The sequence below is a fragment of the Pteropus alecto genome, unplaced genomic scaffold (genome assembly GCF_000325575.1).
Source record: "Pteropus alecto unplaced genomic scaffold, ASM32557v1 scaffold21, whole genome shotgun sequence".
NCBI classification, from domain to species: Eukaryota; Metazoa; Chordata; class Mammalia; order Chiroptera; family Pteropodidae; genus Pteropus; species Pteropus alecto.
Genome location: NW_006436282.1, coordinates 29,549,055 through 29,567,694, shown reverse-complemented (window position 1 = coordinate 29,567,694; position 18,640 = coordinate 29,549,055). Strand labels below are relative to the sequence as shown.

The window sequence follows — 18,640 nt, the reverse complement described above, 5'->3', positions numbered from 1 at the left end:
GCCGGGGGTCTGCAAATCCCTTCATGGAAAATGCATATTTTATCTTGCACAGGAAATAGTTAAACTCTTTATAATACTGGTTGTCTTACAAAGATCAGTTCCAATTCAGAATGTCTTAATCAGCTATCAGATGAGCATTTTCACTTACAAACCTTTCAGAACATGGATTTATTAAGAGAAAATTATATCAACACACCTCTGGTAAATAAAAAAGGGAATCACCAACAGACTAGAAAATCTTTCGACAAGGTTACATTTCCATGATTCTAAACCTATATAGTAGACTCTCTTTAAAATAGTGTATGCAAATCGTTTGTATTCTGATTATCCTCTGTACTCTAAAAAATGACAACAACAAGAAAACACACACACTCATCGTTTCCTAGCCAGGCACCGGAACGCCTTGCTGAGCCAGAAAAAGGAATTCTGCTTTGACGTAACGTCATTTTACCGAGTCGGCTGGGAGCACGTGACCCTGGGATAAGGGGCTTCCTCAATACTGGTTGTTTCTGCAACAAGAGTTTGCTTTACTGGTTTAAGAAGAGAACTGTCCTCAGTCTAGCAACTCCCCCTTTATGTGATTGTTTTTGTCCCCCCCGAATGAAATAAAATGCCATACGTTCAGGACCGAATGAATAAAAAGAGTAGGCATTTCCTAATGGTGTAAATTTATGAGTTCGGAATAGGGATTTGGAGCCTCACCTTTATCCTTATCAGAACCTCTGGCTTAATTACCGCTACCTAAAAATTCTTTTAACGGACAAAAGCTTCTCATCGCATCCCAAAAATCAAATGGACCAGTCCTAAGGCAGCGAGGCATTAGCAAAGGGAATCGTATTAAGAGGTATATGACTGACATAGATTCCTTCTCTCTCTCTCTCTGCAGCCTTTGATACAGTGATAATAGAACATCACAAGATCACTTGACGACATCATGAAAGTGTGTACGAAACGTGTCAAAGTGAAGTACACGGACAGAGAGGCCTTTCTGTTAATTGCTAGCGCTTACTTCACAGTTTCCTTAGAGAGGATCCTAACTGTTAAGTCATCGCCCAATTAAGAAGAAACCACTTTCTACATATATGAAAACTACATACACAAAATACTTTTTAAAACAAATTTAATTTTTATAATTCTGCACAGGGAAGATTCAATTTTCAATATGATGATTCAAATGTCTTTAAAATAGTTAGAAATATTTCATAGCAATATTCAAATTTATTAAAGATCCATAGTTACAAGGAATTATCGGATGCCAAAATTTGAACGGAATTTTGAGAAGCTAATTAGGGGAAGAACCCAAAGTAGCGATCGAGGACCCCCGAGTCCCAATCCAGAAGTCTTTCTCTTACTACCCGATGCCGCTTATTTTCATCAGACAACGTAGCCAAAGTTTTCAATGGAAAAAAATAAATATGCGACTGACTTGACCAACGAAAATTCTCTGGTTAGAACAGTTTTCATCTAACCACAATAGAACTTTGTGACCGGAGACACTCGCTCAACTAAACACGTGCTCTCTGCCATGTGCATTTCTGCCATCCGGGCTTCATCAACAAAACGAACTGATTCCTAAGTTAGACTACCAGGGGTAAATGTTACTAGGAATGGCGGTTCAGAAACATATTCGGTAAGCACGTGAATCATTTCTTAAACGCAGTACAGCTAACGTAGCATGTTTAAATGTAGTGGAATAAATTGGGACACCAGGTTGACCCCACACAGCGACTTCAGTGATTATATCGGATGCATTCGCTTTCTAGCACACACTAACCGAGGCAGCAGGTAAAATTGATAAGAAAGTCAGCGTCGGCATCGTCCATGGGGAAATACTCACTAGCGGTTGTAAACTTGCAGGTTAATGTAGAAGATGCCCATTGTTTCGAGACCTCCGAGAATCTTAAGAAGAACATTAACCATTAACAAAGAGGAAGAATCGTCTTTCGTACTTTTGGTACAGAAGCTCACCTACTCTGTCAGTTATGACTGGTTACATCTCACATTTGCTTAAAGTGCATCTTTGTAACTGGAAATACAATTATTTTTTCACACTTCAAATTTTTAACTTTTTTTTTTTTTTTACTTTTATTGTTCTTGGATTCCCGCAACGCCTCATCTGATGTGAACCAAGACCCATAAATGATATGTCTGCATTTCGGGGCTTTTTATTTGATTCTCATTCATTTAGGAGTAAACTGTTATTTTCCCATCCCTGTGTGCAATTATTGTTTTTCATCCTGCAAATTTTAAATTTTGCCAGTAGCTGTGGACCACTTTTCATTCGTATGCTCTGCCTGCCATGTGCTTTCGCACTGAAAGTTCAGTGTGCCCCTGTGTATCGTGTGGTGAGATGATGATGATGATGATGATGGTGATGATGATGATGGTGATGATGATGAGGATGATGGTGATGATGATGATGGTGATGATTTCCATCTTCCTTTTTCCTTATGATGGTGATGATGATGATGGCGATGATGATGATGTGATGGGGATGATGATGGTGATGATGATGATGGTGATGATTTCCATCTTCTTTTTTTCTTCTCCATCTTCTGGGCTGCTCATGGACAAATGCTTTATATTCTAGCTTTGTATTTTATACGTTCTAGCATATACGTATGCTCATATTTTCCATCTCTTAATTATTTTGCTCTTATTTAAATGGCCTCTATTTGACCCATTTTATTACTTTAAATATATGTTGGTATAGATACTTTTAATTGACAAAAAGTTTTTCTCTTATCCCAATTTTATTGCATCGTATTATTTTGATAAGGATACATAATACCTTAGAATCTGAGAGCAGTACTGAAGAGAAAATTGTTTTGTTTCCTGAATCATCCATTTCTTCTGAGGTCAGTTTTCCTGTTCCTCCATTTGTATTTTCTCTTTTGTGCTCCAAATTTGCTTGCTATCTCTTGCCCTAAGTTCTAAATTAGTGATTGAGTCGATAGCGTGGTGAGCTTTGTGTGTTTTCCTCGTCTGTTCAGGCCTACAGAGTCAGCTGTCTCACTGGTCTAAGGGCCTGCGAGCATGATCCCCAGATCTGTCAGAGTAACTAGTCGTGTCCTGCTTCCCAGGAACAGGAACAAACATACCTGGAGAGTATGAAGTTAATACGTATTGTACACTTCTATGTGTAATTTCATACACCTGCAGTCACTGCAGCTGTCGCCCCCAGTGAGATTTCTACCATGAGCTGAACCACATGAAACGGTCTTCAGGACATTAGACCAGCACATTTACAAAATGGGGCCAGTCTCAGATACACAAGGCTATTTCTGGAAGGGGACAGTGGACTATCCTCAAGGTGAGATATGCTTTAAAGACAGACTGGCTCACCCCGGCAAACGCATAGAGAAAATAAGCACGATAAGACCTTAAAAGCGTCGTATTTGTTTAAAGATGTCAAGGTAACAGATGCCTTTGGTAAAGCTTTCGGGGTGCGAGAGGAGGAGTCATGAGCTGAAGAGTGACCGAGTCACGGTGCCGAGTACTGGTCTGCAGCTGGCATTGATGGTGCGATCCACAGAACTTGTTTTGGTTAAATTTTAAACTGGAGAATCATTTTCAGGTCCACTTGATGATGAGAAGGACCCAGCAGTGAGTGAAGAGGACAGTTAGCAGCGGAGAAGGCAGGGGCCCTCGGAGTCTGGACTGCAGGTGGGAGACAGCCTTAAACTGGAGCCCTGCTTTCTCTGGGTGTCTTAGTTCCCATTCTGAGAATTTCTCACGTCATCCGCTCTATCACTGATTTTACTCTCACAGTTTGAAATTCGTTCTTCGCATTTTTCACCTGACTTTCGTTGCAATTTAATTCATACTTGCCTTGTGAGACGTCATTTTAAAAGTTAGCTTTCCTGCCTCGGCCCAGAATTTTCTCCCCTTGCATTCCAGCATCTTTTTATAGACCACCACCTCTAAAAGGAGGCACTATCAGAACAAGAAAGATGCAATAAGAAGGTAAGTATTTATTACAGGATTATAGAATTATCCTATTCTCTTTGTGAAGATCAAATATATTGGTATTTCTTATTTTTATAAAGCACCTTATGATTTTTATCGGCTAATTCACGAAGTAAAACAAAATGATAACAATATAAATTATGTGATTTTGTCTATCCCTTTCCTTGGAATTATCTAGAAGGCCTACCCTGAAGAAACGGAAGGCCATCTTAACGGAAGGCCATCTTGCCGGAAGGCTGTGTAAGGGTGGAAGACAGGTCCTGAGCTTTGTGTTGTTAGACGTAGGCTTAACTCCCAGATCTTCCGCTCATCAGGATTTTATCTTTGCCCAAGTTGTTAACCGGATTCTCAGTTTTCTCCTTTGACAACTAGGTGGAGAGTGACATTTAATTTTCAAGTAGGCTGAGAGGTTTAAATGAGATAACCTCGTGTTATCAAGCTCTGAATAAGCACTGAAAATGGGAGACCGGAATTTACATATAGACACAAAAAAACTGACTGCTCATTACCACATCGACCTGAGTCATATGGTCAAAATAGCAAAATGTGCACATATACAGGAGATAGAAATTATGAGCAAATATCAATCGCTAGATTTAGGGTACAGTACTTACGGGGAAGTATCAGGAGATGCACCAAAACAAAAGATAGAAGTCAATCATATATTTGACGACAAACATGCAAACAAATTGCTTAGAGAGATGGCGTTTAGAAATTACGAGAGTGTAATTTGTTCTCCGCGAATTGAAAAATAAATTTTAAACGTTTTTTGTCCTTAAGGCTTGTGGTATTATTGTCATCTAGTTCTTGTTTAGTACTCGGCCTCACAGCTGCTGCTGTGTTTGATAAGTAGGTGCCGCGTAGATCCGGCAGGAACCGCGTAGATCCGGCAGGAACCGCGTAGATCCGGCAGGAACCGCGTCTCCAGTCTAGCCGCTGTCTGCTCACTGTTATAACCATAGACGGTGAATCATTTAAACTGAATAGACAGAACGGAATAGACAGAACTGTCACCTTGGTCCCCACACTGCCCTCCTTACGTGGTTTTGCAAGTCAGAATGTCTCCACTCTCTCTTTAGCCATTTATCTGCAATTACTTAAGAATAAGGCTTATCGAGCCATTAGTAGCAACAACGGATGGAACGTGTGTCGTCTTGATGTCGCCGTCGGTCTTGTTATCCACATCAGTAGGATGTGACAGTCGATTCCGTTCTGTGAAGTTTCTTTCACAAGTCTATGCCTTGAGATATAATTAGGAACTTGGCAATAGTACTGGGATAAACGTTCAGTATTCTAGAATGATCTTTTTTTTTCTCCCCCTACATCAATACGCTTTATGCTGCATCTAAAGGCAGGCATTCAAAATTTCTTAATGATGGTGATTGCAGCATTTTGCTGACTATTCTGTAGTCACTGTAGCTGTAAGAGCTGACAATTAACTTCAAAGAAACTGAATCCATGTCACAGCCTACACGAAGCGCACCCATGTGCCGTTCAAGTCGCTTATGAGCAATTCAGACCTGAATGATTAATTTTGCTGTGTTGGCACCAGTTCTAATAAATGAGGAACTCAAATACCAAGAAAGAAAATCAGGTTTGACAACATCTGGTGTTAACGGCATTTGTATAGAGGAAGGTATAGAGGAGCCTAGAAAAGGCAAAGGAAAAAAAAAAAAACACAACAACATTGAGAGCAGCTTATGTGAGTTTTAATGACAGTGATGAAAACCAAGCACTCAAAATGGCTGGTCTTCCGGTCTTCCTGGACAGACCCCACCATCCTCCCTCTGATCTTGCCCTTCTATTTTGGTAAAGTACCCCGTGACAGGAATCATTAAACAGATGACAACAGACTCTTTCGGAGGACAGTGTTGGACAATCTGCCTGACAGCAAACTAAAAGCGAAGATAGAAACAGATTCTCACAGCCGGAAAGCAATCAGTAGATAATTGATGAGAGGATCACACCTATGCAGCCCTGATATATGTTTTGTTCATGAGTTCTCGAATATTCCTAGTTTCTGGGAACTCATTATACAGAAAATAATGTGATATCTTTGGGGTTAGATAGATATGAATTTGAATCCTTGATGAACTTTTCTGGTAAGTGATCTTGAGAGAGTTAAATAAAATCTCTAATACTCAAGTTTCTCATTTCAGGATAGGAATGTAATCTCACTTCGAAGACAATATTCGCTATTTTTCAAAAAGCCTGTGTCTCTTTCCAGCTGTCCAATATCTTCGCTCTGAGCCCATTTTGAATTACACAGCCATTAGTGTGTCAAGAGCCTCTGTGTCCTTTCTACACTCACCTCCAGCACGAAGACGGGAGTGGAGATAATTTTATATTATCCTCCTAGATACAGATAGCAGTGAGTGAGTAATCATTGTAAGTTATCTTTTAGTATCGCTACTGCCAGTTAGACTCAGAGTCCACCAATCTGCAGGCGAGCTGTAAGCGCCTGAGAAACTGCTTGGGCAGGATGCTTTTGACCTTAAGTAACAGGAAACCAATTTAAAGCTAAAAGGATTAAATTCTGAGTCCTATAATTTCTGAGATGGATGGGATTTGATACTTAAGGTGGGTGATATCACTAAGGAACTATCTCCTTTATGTCTTTCTGTTCTGCCTTCTAAATTATCCATTTTATTTTGAGATAAGTATCCTCACGTGGCTAGAAGACAAATGTTCCTAATCCCTAGGATCACATGCTCAGGACTTGCAACAGTCGTCGGCTTTATTCCAGACCAGCCTGAGGTATACAGCGACCCTGAAATGTTCAGAATGTCCCAGCCTCACACCGATGGTCTCAGTTGTGAGTTGGGTACCCAGCCCTGAGCCCATCGCTGTGACTTGGAGATGGGGGAAAGGGATGGGGGAGGGTTAGACCATCTAAATCACAGTGCTGCTACTCAGATGGTGTTGGACGGGTGTCAGGGTCTTGGAGATGGGGGAAAGGGATGGGGGAGGGTTAGTCCATCTAAATCACAGCATCTCCTCTGCCTAGTACATCTGGGTTGCCACCGAGACTTCTGCGTTCTCCTAATGCCCTATGGCGTTTCTGGGTGCTCAGCCCAGCATCACATACTTATCTCAGGACAGGTGACGTATGGTAAATCCTCGTCTGTGTTTAGGTAGCTTAACACCTACATTTCCGCTGCTGGTCTTTCACCCTATCTATGGAATATTTCACCAGAGTCTTTAAAATCAAATTTAAAAACAGAAGTTTTAAAGGCACCAAGAACCAATAGGTACCACAGACCAAAAGAGGCCGTGAGACAGACCACTTTTTGGGATTTGCCGAAGGAAGATAAATGAAAACCAGTCACGCTCCTCATAACTCATAAGCCCTTTTCTCTCATCGAGGACAAAGGGCGGGTGGAGGCAGCAGGAGGCCTCGGGAAGGAAGGTTTTTCTCTAGTGATCTTTTGGTGGACTGCAAATTCCACACCCCTCTCCCTCAAACTGGAAGGAATAAAGACATTCCTCACTATCTCAAGTCGAGGAGAGGGGCTTCACGGAGGGCCCGCTGAGGAGTTACCATGTGTTTTATCCTCCGCAGCTTGAAGAGAGGTAGAAGGTGAATGCACTGGGCCGTGTCAGCCTCACACCTTAACCACACAGAGGCCACGAGCTGGGCTGGCTAGCTCTTGGTATTATTCGTGCAACAGCAGGTGTCCTTGGAGAGCTGCATGCTAAGAGTTTGTAGCAGCGAAATGTAGGTTAGATTCTCATGTGGTGCACACCCAGTCAGTGCAAAGGAGTCGGTCAGTGCAGGGTGCATTCGGATCTGCCCTGTGGAAGGGGTTTACAGTATGGATCCTCACCGCCTCCAGCATCCGCAGCCACTGACGGGCTTTTGCAAAAATAACTCCTCTCAGAGTCATTCATCTCCACCTCCTCTGCCCTTTGGAACCAAACTGGGCCCAAGGACGCCCCTGCAGCCAGCTGTTGGACCCCACTCTGTTACCGTAAATGGCGCAGATGCTGCATCTCAGGGTGGTTGGTGCCGCCCAGAAGCCCTCTCGACTGGCTGTTTTCGAAAGTAGCAGCCATGACGGCCTCTCCCGATTGCTGTCGCAGGTCGCCGTGCTCATTCTGGGTTCGAATTTTAAATGCCTCCTAGTTCCAACAATACTTGAATTTGTATTTTTGTCTAACATCGTCTTTATGGCTTTTAAATGCTTCCCAGGAAAAAAAGGGGAAACTAACCATCGTATCCCGTGGTCATGACACCAAAATTCTCTCGCTGCTTTTAAAAGGACAGCTCAAGGCACATGAGTCAACAGAACGCTCTTCGGTAGGTCTTAGACTCTCCCCTCACATCGTGGCACCCTTGTACTACAGTCTTCGGATGTAAATACGGTGTTATTCAGCTTTTTACTCATTTGAGGGGGAGGGGCAATCACATGTATTTTTCCGAAACTGATAATTGCTTCGTCTGCATAACAACTTACTCTTCTTTCCTAGATGTGATAGCCTCTTAATTCTTTTGTTGTTGTTGATTTGTTTTCTCTGTCTCTACATATGAATTCTATGTTATCTTTCCGCTTAGCTCACTTGGTATTGAATCTTTTTCCTGGTTTTCACACTACTCGTTCTTATCAGACAGTTGTGATCTTGGCTATCTGTTCACACAAATGATAAGCTCGATCGATAAGCAATGATGGCTTGGACGTGGCTCCATGGCGTAGCGGTGAGCACATCTGCTTCACACGCAGAAGGTCCTGGGTTCACGCCCCAGTGGAGCCACGGTCCATGGTCGACGGCCACGCCACCCTGAACGAGCCTGATGTCTGATCTCAGAAGCTAAGCAGGGTTGGGCCTGGTTAGTACTTGGATGGGAGGCCACCTAGGAAGACCAGGTGCTGTAGGCGTAAATAATAATAAATAATAAAAGAAAAAAAGAAAAAAGAAGTAGTGATGGCTCTGGGGGGCTCCCCTCTCCCAACGTAAACTTTCTCCTCTTTGCCTGTGGTACGCCCTTTCAGGCCCAGTGTGAACTCTGGACAGTTTTATTGCTCATCATTTCTGTGGGGTCCCCCGGCCCCGGGCTGTTTTCCTCACACATTAATCAATGCCGAGCTGCAAAGTCCTTGAGGGGACTCTCCACAGATCTTCAGAGAACCTTCCATGCAGGTCTCCCTTTTCTAGTACTCTGTCTCCTGAAGTCCAACCAACTTGGTATAAATCTTCAAGGATTCAGGAGTTTTAGACAGAAGACTTGTTACATGCACGTGCTCATCCAGGCTGGGTATAGTTTCATGTAGTGAAGTCTCCTGCTGCAAGTTTAAGAGATGTTAAAACATTAGAAATACACATTGCACTGATCATTAAGCATGGTGAATTCTCATAATATTAACAACTTATACTCCCATACTATGAAGAAAAGATTTAGAGACTTGATACTCTCCTCATTTAAGAGAAACTCAGGAATCATGATATCTAATATACATAAGAAGATCACCTGGATCGCGAAAAGTGAATTGCCAATGTGTTTCTTTTTATGGTTTATATTTACAATGTAGGTCAGATGTGTTTTGTCTTCAAATTAATGACTGACACATAGAAATAATATTTTAACTGACTGCATTTCAGGTTTAAATACATTGCTATTGGTCGTTATGTGGAACAGGCTTCATCCAAAAATAATCATCTTATTTACTTTTTGTTCCATGAACAGCCCCAATGTCCAGATAGGACTTATTAGATTATGAAAATTGGCCAAGGCAAAAGATTTATCATGTATGCTGTATACCTCAGTCAAAGGGGACCTTTTATGCTTGAGCCTCAGTACCAAATAAAATCTTCACTGTGTCTCACAAACGTGCGGATGCACCCACACTGTGTATTACCTATACTCCTTTTGCAAGACAAAAAAAGAGGGACACATGAATGGTTAAATTAGTCAATATTTATCTTAAAAATTCATAAGAAGCTTACATCAAACCCTTGCTTTGCTTATAAATAAATCTCTAAAGACTATAGCATTTAGTTTTTACATCATTTGATTTTTTAATTGTAATATAAATAATAGTTTAACCTTGACAGTGTCCAGTGTTTATATACTGATATTTGTCCTGAAAATTGAAAGAGAATGTAACGTCAGGGAGGGGGAAAAAGCCTGCATGTTCCTCCTGCCATTTTAATGATCTATAGGTCCATCTTCAGTATGAAATGTTCAAATGGAGCAGGAACTCCCCTGCTACCGCCTAGTGGGGACACATTCAGAAACCGAAGCATTCGCGTGTTTGGAAATGGATGTGTCTAAATATTACTGATTATTATTGGGTTCACATCTCACGTATCTCACCAAGTACGTATGGTCACGTGAGCTCGCACCGTTGGTGTTTTTTGTGGGTCCACTCCAGTTTTCTTCAATGAGAATACCTGTCAGAGGTATTTTCCTTTAAACTGGGAATTCCTTTGCAAATCACCTGCCACGCTTTCTTCATCTTCCTTAATGGCGGTGGAACCAAGGGAACTACTTTTCCTAGACAATGGACTGAGAGTAACAAGAACATCAATAAAGGAGAAGAGAAAAGCAGGATTCTTTACGAAGAGACCTTAGCAAATAACATAAGAGGCGAACCTGCACGACGTACGCAAAATATTATCTGTGTTAGTAAATTTGAAACTGCTTATCTCAGAAATTCGCCGTAGGCATCCGCAGTTGCCAGCTTTGTTTCTGATGCTTTAGTTAGGGAGCATGTTTACGTATTGTGGTAGAACCGTATGAGCTTCTTTCGATTGATCCTACCGAGCCTTACAGGTACAATACAAAATTGGCATGCTGACAGAGATGGTTACAGAATTGGATTCCTGCCCAGGAAATTATTACCTCCAGACCAACTGTGGCTGCGATAGAGAAAAAAAATCACAGCCCCTGAGAAATAACCAATGTCAGAAGCTTTGAAGTAAAATTGGTCTGCAAGTCGAGGCCATCCTTCAGAAACAGCCTTGTACCTTCACCCCTGAGAGACTGATTGCCTGAAGGAAAACCAAGATTACTGTGAAGATATGGCATTATAATTTTAACATCTTAATTTTTCTCTGTGATGGCATCTCTGTAATATTACCTGTTAACTATTTATTTATCCTAGTTATTTGAGGAACTATATATGTGTATGTATATATATATGATGGGGTTCTGTGTGTGTAGTAAAAAGAACATTTAATGCCTGTAAGGATATTGAAGATTTCTTTTTAATGTCTAACAAAATGTAAGTTGACAGCGCAGACAAGCTGAAGTAATAGATAGAACATACTATTAATGTATACACGATGACCCATGGGACAGAGCAGGGACTTAAAAACAGTCTATTTCTTCAGAAATGGCTACTGTGGTGGAATCAAAGGATGATGAGCGAGTCTTGAAGGATGAGTAGAAGTACTAGGGAGGAGGGGAAAATTTTAAAATCCATGTGGTGGTCAGAGGTCATGTGGAAACACCTCTCTTCTCTGCGGAGCTCAAACTCCAGTCACGTAGAGAGTTAGTATGAATTACAATAACTTAGACGCACTCAAATACGAACACGTGATTATCAAACAAATAAAGCAGATCTCCAGGTGTCCGATGAAGAAAAAATGTATCATAAATCGAGAGGAAAAAAGATAGGCACTGAAGCCAAAATCTCAAAGGTGCATTGAAAACAGAGAGAGCTCAGAGGATGAGATTTCCATGACCATGTAGGAGTCAGGGATTCAAACTGCGTGATCCACGCACGTTCACTAATGGAAGCCACCACTATCGGGCGGGTCATATGCAAGGAAATCCACAGGAAATCACACTCTTAAAAATTTTTCGTGTGTCTTCACTAGAGAAATGTCTATTCAGCTATTTTGTCCATTTCTTTTTTAATTGAATTGTCTGACTATTGTTGGTTCGTAAGAGTCATTTACATATCTTAGATGCAAGGTCCGTATCTGATGGAATATAGACGCGAAATCGTCTTTTCTTTAATGTCAGCAGATACTTTTTAAAGTTAATAAAAATTCATCTGCAGTTAACTCTAAATTTTGAAATTGAAATAGAGTATTTTCCACACCTGCTTACCCAATTATCTCAGAGGAATTATTTTAAAAATCCACATTTTCAACTACGTAATATTCGGTACTGAATATGAGGACATTTCTTTAAAATAAGAAATTTGGTGTTTGGCCGACTCAGGTACTGCTCTCATAAGGAATGGCAGAAAGGCTTTGTCACTGCTGTGAGGCTGGCAGCTCTCAGTGTTTTCCTTCCGATTGCTGTCCTCGGGTTGACTGATGCCGTTGGCTGGAACTCCTGCTTCTATGTGCAGGTCGCCTGCAAGCAAATCCACAGGAAATGACACTTTTAAAATTAGCAATTTTAAATTTTTTTTTTTACCCTCATGCTGTACCAAAACATTTCAACAAAGTAAGGGAAGGATGATGTTTGCCAACTTTGAATGATGCATTTTTTAAGAGAAAAATTTGCAGATTTACTGCTAGCTTACTTTAAATAAAAGCATGCATATGTGTTAAGAGCTTAAAAGAATTGCATATAAGATTGTTTCAAAATTTAAATCTCTCATTTTTGTGTCTTCCTTTTGGGTGGTGATTACGTAAAGCTTGTGAAAACTACATTATCCACTTCGAATGCTTTTGAAAGAATATGTTATCAACAAGTCTTTTAAAAAAAAAATTAGAAAATAAATTATTGTTGCAACCTGAAATGAAATGGAGAAAGCAGGAAGGACATATGTGATATAGCATTACCTGTTTTGTATATTCCTTATCCCAACTGGTTCATATTAACTTAGAAAAAAGTAATATAGAAAAAGAACTATCATTATGGTTCAAGAAATAATTACAAAGAGGTGTGGTGTATTCTGAACAATAATATGAAACATTACATTTCATATTATTGTTTCTCTGTCCCGGAATGTCAGAAAAAACATTTTATCACTATCCAAATGAAGCTATTTACAATACTGTCCAAAGTCATCAAGACTGAATAATGCCAGGGTATCTAATGAATACAATAAGTGTTTCAAATAGGCCAATTTAATGTGTCTAATGACACAAGAATGCTGTTATCCACCAAAGACCTTGTAATTAAGTTGAGGACTGTTTTAGTTCATTAGCCCAACACGCATCACAGAACTAGAGTGAACTACGGCAGATCAGTGCTGTGCTTGGCTGTGGCTAATGAAACTTCTTGTTTGAAATTCGTAGGCTTTATTTCTATTTAAATAATCAGGCAGCACTACTGGACATAATATGTTGGTTTCTGCTGCTTCTGGTTTCAGTGAATCCCTGAAACACCAAACACACAAGATAAACAGTCCGATACGGATTGTTAGTGATTCTAAATCTCAGAGATCCAACCAAGAACCTTCTTGTCGTTAACAAGCCACAAACATTTTGTAAAGGTGTCTTTATAGGGAAAAATGTAGAAGGCACAGATATAGAAAAGATAGTTACTAGTTGTAAATAAATAAATAAATAAATAAATAAATAAAAGTGATGTCAGCAGGATTTCTAACCAGGTGACTCTGAAAATCACTATCTGACAATGTTTCCACAACATCACAAAATTCCTTATGCACCTGCTTGGAAATAAATGGGATCTCAGTGAAATAGGTTCTGGATTTCAGATAAAATACAGACTGTTTACGTTGAATTTTTATACTATCTGGAAGAAGTCTCTTGTTATGAATTCATTTCCTAACATCTTCCTAATTTTAGTTTAATAATGAAGAAAATTAAAGAATGTAAAGGAGAAATTTATCTTTCATATTATGCTGTATTGTTAATCTATGTACAAAGCGATATATATATTTAATCATATTGTACAACTAAAATCGCAGTCTGTTTTTTAAACCTAATCTTATCGCATATACATTAAGGACAATATTAAAAACAACAGTTTATATATATATTTGGGGTTGGAGGAATGACATTTTTATTTATAAAACTTTATTGTATGAATCTCAGAAATTACTTGAAAGTCGAAATACTTTAAAATTAGCCTACCTCACGCTACCCCAAAATATCCCCAACTGTATATTTCAGATCTTTTCCTCCATATAATACATATTTGAATGCGACTAGGTGCGGGCGAATGCATGAGCGTTCTTTGTCTTGATGATGTGCTATCAGAAAGTTGAAACATCTCTTCCAGAGGCCGTATCACATTGATGTGTCGTAACACGTGAACCAATTCTAAGTGTAAGTTAAGATCCGGAGGAAACTTCAGATCTACATAGATGAAAAACGTTGAAATAAATATTTTCATGCGTAAGCCCTGTTCAGAATCCAGTTTTTTTGACTAGCCCTTAAATGGAATTTCATCTTTGTTGCTTTCTTTAGTTGTGAGGGAATCGATTGTTTATTTTAAGAATTTTTACTGGCCGAATGTGCCCTTTTGGTGCATTATTTGTTCGTGTTTTTGCCCTTGTTTTATGGGGAGTGTTCGTCTTTCTCTATACGGTTTGTAAGGGCATTGTCATTGAGGGTGCCGTTCTTGGAATGTATGTCACATTCTCCCCCCAGGTTGTCGCATGACTTTATATTGTGTTAATGGTAGTTTTTGATGTATGATATATATGGCTGCACTTTTGAAATCCTCAGGGAAGTCATTTTACTTCAAGACTATAAAAGTATTTATTCACATCTTGCTTTACTATTTATGGCTTACTGTTATTTGCTTTTAGCTCATTTTCTCTATTTTGAAACGTAAAGTAATTGAACTATTTTTATTTATTCTTTTCCAAGCAGCCTACTACTGTTTGAATAATCTATATACTTTCCTCTTCATAAGCACCATCTTTATGATGTAACAAACAATAATATCCATCTTAATCAGTTTTTATGTATTTAAGGGTGCTTTCAGGCCTAAGAAAATACGCACTGATATTTTCTTCAGCTCTCCAGCTGTTTGTTTAAAACAAGTAAGTGGATAAAATAAACAGATTTGGTATCTTGATGTACATTGTGAGATGAGGCTCTCCACTGAGCTCAGACACCACCATAATTAAGTAATAATGAAAAGGCACTTTCTGATTTTGCCCAGTGCGGGAACCAGAATCTTGACTCTACTTATCAATTACGGCAAGTCTTGTCCAATATCTGTCTGTATATTCTGACATGTAGAGCGTTCTTTAGCTCAGAATTGTGTAAAATCAAGTAGAGACTGGCTGGATAGGCAATCTGTGATAAAAACGCCAGACGATTTGTTTTACTCATACAGTGAAGGATTTAAAGTGTATTGATCTATGTGTTTTCAGTTCCTTCTCATTAAAGAACTAATGATATTTCTTTTTCAGAGTGGTTAGAATCTTGCTTGGTCTGAATTTCTTTTCTAGTTCTTCACGGTGAAACTCAGATGTATGTTCCTTTTCCCAGCACCCTCATTACGATGTCAGACAATCCTCAGATTTTCTTCATGATCTAGGAAGTGTCTCGTTAACGACATGCCACTCCGTCTTTAAGATTAGACTGTGAGACTGCCTTCTCTTTGGCAGCTGTGTCTAATCCATGGGATCAGCAACCCACAGTGTAGCGATGTTACAAACACTTCCTGTTCATGGTTTCAGACAAAACTAAGCCCCTTCTGGCATCAAACTGACACACTGTGTATGTGCGTGGCGTCACGAAATATCCATCGGTCGACAACTTGCCTAACGTTTTATGTGTGACGATGCCAGGGTTTTGTTTTTTTTCCTAGCAAATATTCCAGTTCTTTTATCTAAATCTGAGTAGTTGACTTCTAAATGTATAGCCTCTGCCAGAACCAGCAGTGCCCCAAACCATCGCAAATGAACAATGAATTCTCATGGGTCAGCGTTGCTCCGTGTTCACTGACAGCTCACATTATTAAAGAAAATGTTTTTGTTCCCTCCTGTCAAATCAAAATGTTTCTCTAATATGTCAAGCAATTGCTTGTTTCGAATATCTGTCGGATTTGCCATTGCTGCTAGATTAAGGTCAAAGTTGACGACTGAGCAGACATTGCTAACCCTCCCCTATCAGCAGAGGGGATGATCTTGACATCCAGTTTTACACTGGAATCTTGGTTCTTCCTTGATTCTATTTAATCACTCAAATATTGAACTAAGTAGAAATATATCTGCTAAAAGTATAAAAAAAGCAAGTTTGACATTTAACAGAGATTAAGTTATTTGAAAACATTCCATCTACCATGATTGTATTCTTGAATGCCATTACAAACTCAAGCCAAGTGTCTAGAAATATTTAATCCGCATGCATCTAACAGAGAGGCGGTAGTTTTCGAAGCTTGTTTGTTGTAAGCACACATCTGTTGGTTATACATGACTAGCTGATCCTATCTGGGGACTGATTATGTAAAAATACTTGCACCATATGTCATTATCCTAGAATATTTGTATGGGCAAGTTCATTAAAATCGTTAGATGTCCTTTCTAAAGAAATAAAATAATTGTGTTTGTAGAATTAAGAGCGATGCTGTTTTTGAAAATGCATGTAGATTGTGACGAAGACAGAGTTTGTGGACCGTGCCCTGTGTTCACGTGCGTAGTTACTTGACAGAAACTTGTTCAAAGTCACCTCTAAGACACTACAATTGATTTTCATGCAAATGTCACATGATGAGATTTAAGAGCAAAAGAGAAATGTTTCACAAATTAAAAGAAGAAATTCATTTCCCAGTGCTCTGACACATGTGTTGATTGAATTGCTTTCAGTAGGGTGATTTTATTTTCAAGGTCAAAGGCCTTTCAACAGAAAATAGAGGGCTCTCCCACCCTTCGCCCCAGAACAGGTAACTATATGATGCACACATTTATTACTAGAAAAACATTTCAGACAATAATATACTGTAGTTTTATTTTCTTAGTATGATCTCCTATGTATTGTAAACACGTTTCTAAACAACCCTGAAAAGAACTATTATTTTCTTGACCTTATTTTTAAGAAATAAAGATACCTGAACAATGTGACTGAAACCCTGCTCTCATATTTGTTGAGTACATTTGTTTTCTTTGTAGCTGAGAGAAAAAATGTACATTCAACCCTACACACAATCACAGTTCTGAATAAGTCTACAAAAGAGCTCGTCCACAATAGCTTCTGTCCTGAAACTTGACGAAGGCTGCTGACTTCACAATGGTCCTTAGTAGATGGCCCTTCTTCTATTGTGTCCTTTCTCTTTGATCGGATACCAGGAGACTCCCTGGATCGCAAAGGACTTGGTAAGCAAAACTCTGACAAAAGGAATATTCTGTTAAGTACTACACACGTGAAGCAACTCTAGTCAGAGCTGAGAGACTTGAATTTTCTTGTATTCTTAAAAATACCAGCAGAACTTATTATTATTTTTCTTTTCCATTGCTCCAAGTCTTGCATGCCTCTCCACACTGCACAGGAATTCAGACGAATAATCCAACTAGAGGATTTTACAATGCTTGACAGACAGGTAGGTCGTGGTCATCAGAGGATGAGAATCTTTAGATGTAAGTGATGTAACCTGTAATATGTTTCCTGTCTCCATAGATTTGCATATCCTGGATATTTTATATAAAATAAATCATAGAACATGGGATGTTTCGTGCCTAGCTTCTTTCCGTGGTTATTATATGCCACAATGTGTTTACCATTCATCCATTCATCTGTCCATGGAATCTATGATATCTGAGACCTCCACTTTTTGGCTATGATGAATAATGTATAAAATAATTGTGAATAAGTTCTTTATGGACATAAGCTTTCATTTCTCTTGAGTATATACGTCGGAGTGGAATTGCTGAGTTATATGGTAGTTCTATGTTTTAACTTTTTGAGGAATTGTCCAGATGTCCTCCATATTTTACTGAACCTTTTTACTTTCTTGGCAGCAACGTATGAGAGTTTCTGTTTCCCCACGTCCTTGCCAACACTTGTTATCATTTTAACTCTAGCCATTCTAGCGGGGGTAAAGTGGTATCTCATTGCGGTTTTGACTCGTATTTCCTTAATCACCAGTGATGTGAAATGTCTTCTCGTGTGCTTATTGACCATTTGGATGTTTTCGTTTTGAGGAATATCTTTTCAAGTCCTTTGCCTTTTTAAAAAAATTAAGTTTTTTTATCCTTTTGTTGTTGGATTAGGAAAGTTCTTTGATTATTCTGGATACTAAACCTTTATGAGTTTGTGGCTTACAAGGTTTGCTCCCATTCTGTAGATTGTCTTTTTCCTTTCTTGATAACGTCCTTAGATGTACATCAGCTTTTAATTGTATAAAGTTCAATTTATCCATTTTTTTCTTTTATTGCTCATGCATTGATATCAAATTTAAGAATCCAGTGCCAAATCTGGGATCAAAAAATCCCTGTTTTTTTCCAAGAGTTTCATAGTTTTACCTTTTATACTTAGGTCATTGACCCATTATGAGTTAAATTTTGTATATGGAGTGAAATTAGAGGTCCAGCTTCATTCTTTTATACTCTCTCCCCTATTGGATAATCTTGGCACCTTTGCTGCAAAACAATTGGCCAAAGGCATTTGAGTTTATTTCTGAATTCTTGATTCCATTTTTTTGGCCTATATATTTATTCTTATACCAGTACACACTATTTTGATTATTGTAGCTTTGTAATAAGTTTTAAATTAAAAAAAAAAATGAATCACTCAACTTTATCTTTTTCAATTTTTTTTTTTTTTTGACTATTTAGGACCACTTGTAATT

The 18,640-nt window shown here is 39.0% G+C and overlaps 1 non-coding gene and 1 pseudogene across 1 annotated transcript; both read left to right on the top strand.

The window, feature by feature from the left end:
* The first annotated feature begins 8,648 nt into the window (after nucleotides 1-8,648).
* TRNAV-CAC lies at nucleotides 8,649-8,721 on the top strand. Its single transcript has one exon. It is a non-coding gene; the product is annotated as a tRNA-Val (tRNA).
* A 9-nt stretch (nucleotides 8,722-8,730) lies between these two features.
* On the top strand, nucleotides 8,731-8,846 carry LOC112479864 (annotated as a pseudogene).
* Nucleotides 8,847-18,640: the final 9,794 nt, after the last annotated feature.